Source organism: Microtus oregoni, unplaced genomic scaffold (genome assembly GCF_018167655.1).
Source record: "Microtus oregoni isolate MIOR12 unplaced genomic scaffold, Mior012 000059F_ref0000304, whole genome shotgun sequence".
Taxonomy (NCBI): Eukaryota; Metazoa; Chordata; class Mammalia; order Rodentia; family Cricetidae; genus Microtus; species Microtus oregoni.
Genome location: NW_024543835.1, coordinates 8,838,327 through 8,846,660, shown reverse-complemented (window position 1 = coordinate 8,846,660; position 8,334 = coordinate 8,838,327). Strand labels below are relative to the sequence as shown.

At 41.5% G+C, this 8,334-nt stretch overlaps 1 pseudogene; it reads right to left on the bottom strand.

The window, feature by feature from the left end:
- Window positions 1–7,249: 7,249 nt before the first annotated feature.
- Window positions 7,250–7,814, bottom strand: LOC121438990 (annotated as a pseudogene).
- Window positions 7,815–8,334: the final 520 nt, after the last annotated feature.

The following is an 8,334-nucleotide window of genomic DNA, read 5'->3' as shown; positions in this document are numbered from 1 at the left end:
GAATGTCAAATTCAACAGTATAAATTCTTTCAGATAACTTCCTAGTAGCCTTATATATGGAGTCAGTTCTGTCTATCATAGTATCCACTTGTTCAGATAACCTCTGATTTTCAATTATATTAATCCTGTCAACTAGCTGTTCATTATTAGTCTGTAAAGACTGTATCATTCCTAAGAGTTCCGTATTCTTCCTTAATGATAGAATATGGAGAATAAAACTGAAACCTAGTAACCAATAAATTGTGGTACCTCCATAGTCATATAAGCCTCACATAATACAATCCATAGTATTAGCAAAGAAAGCACTGAAAGTTCCAGCGGAAACGAAATCTGCCATATTACCTGTTATCCAGCAGATGGCACTGTTTCTGAGTTGCGACTAGAACCAATGCATTGGTCCTATGTTAGTGTCCGCCTTGGTACTTGTTAAAGACTGGGAAATATGAATAATTCAACAAATTAAATGTAATTAAATCAATTCCATACGCAAAGCAAGAAAACCCAGAGTCCAGGCACAGAGAACAGAAACCCAGAAGCTGCACACGCTGCCACATGACAAAGAATTGCCCCGGGGGTTGCAGTGGTTGGTAAATAGCATGTTCACTTGTAAAAATGCACTTGCAAAATCCACTGTGACAGGGATTTTACAAAAAACAAAAACAAAATCAAACAAAACGCTTAGACAAAAGTAAGCCTGTCTGAGCCATGGAGTTTTACATCCCCCTGGTGCCAGCTGTTATGGTGGTTGGACACTTAAAAGAAATCCCCCACTAGCTCAGAATTGAGAAATAGATAGTCATTTATTAAGGGGTAAACTCACAAATCAGAATCCCCCATTTGACTGGTTGAATCACATGATCCAAAGGAGCAACCGGAGGGAAAAGAGCAAGGGGAAGGAGAACAAAGGGAAAGAAGGGAAAGATGCCCGGTTCGGTTTCCACATATATAGTATATGAGACCATGGCGCAATAGGCAGGTAATTACAAGTTGTAATACTTCCCACAGCATGGGCCTGCAGGCTGAAGATGGATGCCCCAATGGTACATAAGATCTCTGGGTGACTGTCCAGGCAGTGAGATATCTCTGTCAGTTCTAGAATTTTGGAAGTTGCTTAACATGTATTTCCTGTTTACTTAGGTAATATTATAACCTTCTGGAGTCTTTGATTGAGTTGAAGAATAGATAGTTATTATTATAGTTTTCCTTAGTTGTGATAAAAGATAAAGTAGATATAAATATTGTAACTGTAATTCTTGCTTGATAACTGTTTCTGTTATTTGTAATTTTACTATGTTAAGTTAAAGCCTTCCTTTTTGTTTAAATAGAAAAGGGAAAATGGTATGGAAGGTTCTACTGTCTGTGTGTTGCTTTGATATGAATAAAGAAACTGTCTTGGCCTGTTGATAGTGCAGAACGTAGGTAGGTGAGGAAGATGGAACTAAATTCTGGGAGGAAGAAAACAGAGTCAGGAGGAGATGCCATAGATCCAAGGCCAGAGTCAGACATGTTGACACTTTGCTGGTAGACTACAAACTTGTGTTTATATACAGATTAACAGATTAATAGAAATGGGTTAAATTAAGTTGTACGAGTTAGCCAATAAGAAGCTAGAGCTAATGGGCCAAGCAGTGATTTAATAAATGCAGTTTCTGTGTGATTATTTTGATTCCTTGCACTACCATGTTTCTGGAATAAATCTCAAACCAGGTAGGATTTGTTGGGGTGGAAGCAGCATCATTTCATTCACAGAGAACATAAGTCCCATCCTTAGCAGTAAGATTTAGTTTTGGATTTCTGTAGCAACCAAAGATTTGAGTTGGTCATGAAAGATTTTAATCTGAGATGAAAATTTTAAAGGATTTCTGAGAGCTAGTGAGACTGAGAAGTTAACATATGTAGCAAAGACTTTGGTCTAGTTGTTTCAGTTATGCATCAAGAAAACATGCCTAGAATGGCAAGAAGAGGGAATGAGTTGGATGGCTTGTGGCAAATTAGTCAGGAGGTAATAACTGTACAACCTTGTGGACAACATTAAGGGCCAAAGTTAATGAGGAAAAATGTCCCATAAAGACTAACATGGTTTTTTTCTTTTTGAGGTTAAAAGCAATTGTATAACTGACTAGAACATATACCAGATTTCTGTAGAAAATCAAGGTGACTATAATTAGATCAAACTCATACATAAGGAAAGAGCACCTGGAAGCTTTGAAAAGAAGTAGGTTAAATTGAGCATCTAAATCACCAAGTAAAGAGATAAAGCATCATATTACGCCATTAGATTATCTGGGAAAGTTTCCAAAGACATTGATTGAATAGTCTGAATAATTATCCAAATTTATAAGTTTGATGAAAGGTTGATCAATGTAATTGAGTCGAAGACATGGATATTAATCCACACACCTATGAACACCTGAATTTTGAGAAAGAAGCTTAAATTATACAATGGGAAAAAGAAAGCATCTTCAACAAATGGTGCTGGCATTAACTGAATGTCAACATGTATGCAAATAGATCCATATCTAACCCCATGTACAAAACTCAAGTCCAAATGGATTAAAGACCCCAATGTAAACTTGACCACACTGAACCTTATAGAAGAGAAAGTGGGAAGGAGCCTTCAATGTATGGGCACAGGAGACCACTTTCTAAATATAATACCTGTAGCACAAACACAGCAACAATAAATAAATGGAACCTTCTAAAACTGAAAAGCTTCTGTACAGCAAGGACACAGTCAATAAAACAAAAAGGCAGCCTACTGAGTGGGAAAAGATCTCCACCAACCCCACATCAGACAGAGGAGTGATCTCCAAAATATATAAAGAACACAAGAAATTAAACATCAAAATTCCAAATAATTCAATTAAAAATGGGGTACAGAAAATAACAGATAATTCTCAATAGAAGAATCTCAAACGTCCAAAAGACACTTAAGTAAATTTTCAACATTCTTAGCCATCAAGGAAATGCAAATCAAAACAGCTCTGAGATACCATCTTACACCTGTCAGAATGGCTAAGATCAAAAATACAAATGATAGCTTATGCTGTAGAGGCTATGGAGTAAGAGGAACACCCCTCGATGGATGGTGGGAATGCAAGCTTGTAAACCACTTTGGAAATTAGTATGGAAGTTTCTCAAAAAATTGGGAATCAACCTTTCTCAGGACCCAGTAATACCACTCTTGGCCATATACCCAAAAGATGCTCAATCATGCTACAAGGATACTTGTTGAACTATGTTCATAAGAACATTATTTGTAATAATCAGAACCTGGAAACAACTTAGATGCTCCCTCAACTGAACAATGGTAAAGAAAATGTGGCACTTTTATACACTGAATTACTACTCAGTGGAAAAAAATGAAATATTGAAATTTGCATGGAAATGGATAGAACTAAGAAAAATCATTCTGAGTGAGGTAACCCAGATCCGGAAAGATGAACATGGTACTCACTCATAAGTGGACACTGGCTGTAAAGTAAAGGATAAAAAAGCCTGTAGTCCATGACCCTAGAGAAGCTGAATAACAAAGTGAACACTAAGATAAGCATACGTAGATCCACATGGAAAAGAGACCTGGCAAAATTGGGATCATGGAGTGGAGGGGGAGAAGAGAGGGTAAAAAGGAAAGAGAAGGGAAAAAGGGGAGGAGGAAGGAGAACTTGAGGGTACCGGATAGTCGAGATGGAGGAATGACAGATATGAGAGCAAGTAAAGAGATATCTTGATTGAGGGAGACATTATGGAGCTAGCAAGAAACCTGACACCAGAGAAATTCCCAGGAAGCCACAAGGAGGACCCCAGCTGAGACCCTAAGCAATAGAGGAGAGGGTACCCAAACTGGCCTTGCCCTGTAGTCAGATTGATGAATATCTTTAATGTCACCATAGAACCTTCATCCAGCAACTGATGGAAACAGAGGCAGAGACCCACAGCGAAACACTGGACTGAGCTCCCAAAGTCCAGTTGAATAATGGGAGAAGCGAGAATATAGGAAAGAGATAAAGACCATGATGGGTTCACCCACTGAAACAGTTTACCTGAGCTAATGGGAACTCACCAACTCCAGCTGGACTGGGAAGGAACAAGCATAGGACCAAACTAGACCCTCTGAATGTGGTTGACAGTTGTATGGCTGGGGCAGACTGAAAGTCCACTTGCAATGGCACCAAGATTTATCCCTACTGCTTGTGATAGCTTTTTGTGAACATATTCTTTTTGTATAGATACCTTTCTCAGCCTGGATATAGTAGGGAGGACTTGAACCTTCCCCAAATCAATGTTTTACCCTCTCTGGGGAGTGGATGTGGGTGGAATGGGGGAGTAGGTGGAGGAAATGGAAGGAAGGGAGGGAGTAGAAACTGGGATTGGTATGTAAAATTTAAAAAGATAGATTTCTTACTTAAAAAATAAAATAAAGGAGCAGAAGGTGGCTAGAATTTAAGCAACATGTTGCTAAAGCTGAAGAACTAACAGTTTCTCCTATGAGCAATGAGAAGGCACTAGAGAGTTGTTGCATGTTTTTTCAGTACTGTAACGATCATTCTGATGTTTTCTGACCTTTATCGTGTCTTCTGAGGAGTAAGCTGCAATTCACTTCTTTAAAAAAAAAAAACAAAAAACTTTCTTTTGCATGTTGTGTGTTTTGCCTGCCTGTTTAAGTGCACTGTGTACATGCAGTTCCCTAAGCGACCAGAAGAGGGCATCAGATCCTCTGGACTTACACTGACACTTGTAAACTCCCTTAAATGGGTGTTAGGAACCCAATCTGGGTTCTCTGAAAGAACATGTGTTCTTTTTTTTTTATTGTGGTTACTAAGTTTAATTCAATCTTTATACCCAGTTTTGTCTCATAAAAATAACAAAACATTCCTATAAAATTGCATTATGATGTAAGGACAGGTTTCTTGCTCTGACATAGTGCTAGAAAAATGTTGGCACCAAATGCACTTAAACAAAGTGTTAAGGATTAGTGCAGGTGTGAGAACTGTATTCCACTGGATTTAGCTGGGCAGGGCCTCTTCCTGGGCAGCAGACTGGCCATGCTCTGTGCCCAGTTTCAGAGAATGATAGGGGAGTCGAGTAGGCAGCTGCTGTGGGTCACTGTCTCAGGTTCCCATAGTCTCTCAGCCATCCAGGCCAGCAAGTGGTCTTGGAGCTCTGCTCTCGCTGGACCAGCAGCAGGGCCAGCACAGTGATGTCAGATTTTTTTCTTGACAATTCAATTTGGAATTCACAAATCATTTTCTACTTAAGAAAGTGGTTACAGGGCTGGAAAGATGGCTCAGAGGTTAAGAACACTGACTGTTCTTCCAGAGGTCCTGAGTTCAATTCCCAGAAATCACATAATGGCTCATAACCATCTGTAATAAAGTCTGGTGCCCTCTTCTGGCCTAGAGGTGTACATGCAGGTGGAGCATTGAATACATAATAAATAAATCTAAAAAAAAATGAAAGTGGTTACAAAAAGAGGTTTGTTTCTATCATTGTATCATTTCCTTATATGTTAAAGATGTTAGAGTCTGGGATAAATGAAACAAACATTTATGATATTTTCTTAAATGGAAAAAATACTCTGAATTCCAAATGACATCCTCATGACTTAACCACAAGCCATTTGAGTTGTTACAGAATTACATACATGTAATACATGTTTCTTGGCTTCAGGAAACAGGGCAGCTGAAAGGTCTAAACGCTTTGGTTGACAAAGCCATGGTCAATGCCCTCAATGAACCAGGTGCCGGAAGCAGAACACGCATGGGCTCCTGCAGGCACTTGAGCATCTAGGTCAATGAGCGTGACTGCAGAACTGCTGCTTCCCCAAACTCTGACGAGGACATTTCTGGCATCTGCTATAAAGCTCTGTAGCACCACTCAGGAGCCCTTTCACAGACGCCCACCACAAGCGGGAACCAACGAACTAAGGCTGCAGCCCTTAAAGACAGAACAGGACGGAGATGTGCCTGACACGAAATAGCGGGCAGCAGGCAGCATGGCTGTGGAGCCCAGGATCTCTGCTGTCAGATGACAGTCGTGACCTTATTGCCAAAATACTCACTATCCAGGCCTGAGGGGCACTGTTCACAAACAAGTTTTAGAAGTCTGAAGCTTTCTAAAGGTGGCTTAGGCCGCTCTTCTGCTTTGGTGTACACAGTGAAGTTTTCTAGGTGTTAGAAGCACAGTCTGTGGGTATTCATAAGATGCTGATCCTAACAACACCTCTGCAGATGGCTAAAGGAACCCGCCCAACCCAGTGTTCTTCATCAGGTCTTCCTCCCAACTACAGGAACAGAGAGACGGGAAAACCAAAAATTCACCCAATACCTAGACATATTTGAGTAGTCCTTAAAGCCCTGCAGAATTTGAGGCCTTATGTACAGGAAGAACCACTGATAGCAAGAGCCCTCATAGGTGAGGAACTAAGGCTAGACTCAAGGCTGATGAAAGAAACAAAAGGAACAACCCATATGCAAACCTGGCATGGCAGGAACCAAACCAACCATAAAGGAAGAGAGGCTACTACCTTGACCTGGACATGGTTGTAGGAGCAGGAAGGAGACTACAATTCAGAGGATCAGGGTATCCAAACCTTCCACTCAGGACAAGACAGAGAATAAGTGTTTGATTTTTGGTTGACTGCTACCAAAAAGAGCAGTCACATTCCAACACTATGGGGTGACATACAGAGGGGAACAAAAGAAAAAGGAGACACTAGGGCTCAGAGGTAACCTCAGCGGTGGAAACATTTTGGTGATAAGTATTTCCTGAAAGGAAAGGCTATGTAGACCTCACTCTGTCTTTAAGAGTTTTGTCTATGTGTTTCTCCTCCATCCCACAGTGAGGGATAGGTATTTTTTTCCCTTTCTTTCCTTTTTTCCCAGCCAAACCACCATTCTTAGATGCCCAACAGCAGACTGTTGATACAAGGACGAGACAGACCCTAATGAGATTTCTGCTAACGGGTGCCATCTCTTTTGCCCTTCCCAGAACCTTACTGTTCCACACAGAACAACTACAGAGCAGGCGTAAGAGCGCCCCAGTTTATCCCCACAGATGTGTATCTTGGCAGTCTGGAAGGCACAGTCCTTCTGCAGCCCCGCCAAAGGCATCAAGGCCTATGAGCAGGCAACCCCACACGCATGACAACCCCTCTCCCACCACGACTCATTTGGGTTAAAGGAAGCACTAACATTTCAATACCCTATCTCTGAGTTTCCGGTCTGAGTACAGGCAGAGGAGGAGCCTTTCAATTGAAGGAGATGCTGGATTTGCCTCCTGCTGGGTTCAGGACCTTGTGGGACCGAGACCACGGTCCCAGTCTGGGCTCATGACTGTCAACTGTAGGTGTAGGCTCTGTTATCTTGGCATAGTCTGCTTCTCTTGAGCTTCCCTTCTCGCTCTGCTCTCCTCTGGGTGAGTTTGTTGTATCTTTCAGGTCCGATTTACAGTCTTCACCTTCACATAGAAAAACATGATCCTTGGGCTTGTTTGGGTGTGCCAGGGGTGCAGTGGCAGTGACTGGGGACCCAAATATGTCACCAGTCTTCCCGCCAGGTGGGTTCAGTCGCTGTCGAGTCTGCACAGTAGTCGATGCATCAAAGATACCACTTCCTTTGCCCCCTGGAGGATTTAACCGCTTCGGTATGTTTTTAGGTTCTTCAGTTGGTCCAAAAATATTAGATGCTCTTATTAGGTTTGCTTGAAGGAACACTTTCTTCTGGACTCCCAAAAAGATTGCTCGATTCTCCTCCTGGGGGCTTCATGGATCTGGAGCCCGAGTAGCCAGCCTGGCCGTCCGCGCCCTGGAACATGTTTGCTGCCACCCCGCCTCTCTCCAGAACAAGTGTTCTTAATAAAGGAATCATATCTCCAGCCGCAAGTTGTAATTCTTGGAATCTTTTATTTATTTACTGGTAGTATGAAAGTAGTTGGCCCCCATAATCTCATAGGGAGTGGCACTATTACGGAGGCCTGGCTTTGTTGGAGTGGGTATGGCCCTTTTGGAGCAAGTATGTCACTGTGGTGGCAGGCTTTGATGTTTCCTATGCTCAGGTATCTGCCCAGTGTCTCAGTTGACTTCCTGTTTCCTCTATCAATATCACTCTCAGCTCCAGTACTACATCTGCCTGCATTCTGCCATGCTCCTGTCATGATGATAATGGACTGAACCTTTGAAACTCTAAGTAAGCTACCCCAATTAAATGTATTATTTATGAGAAAAAATAAAATAAATTACAAAAAAGTAACATTTAGCAGCCTCATTTAATCAGGGAACATGGGGGGATAGGGTATAGGCCCTGGAATTGGTTTTTGCTAAGAGGAATAATTGAA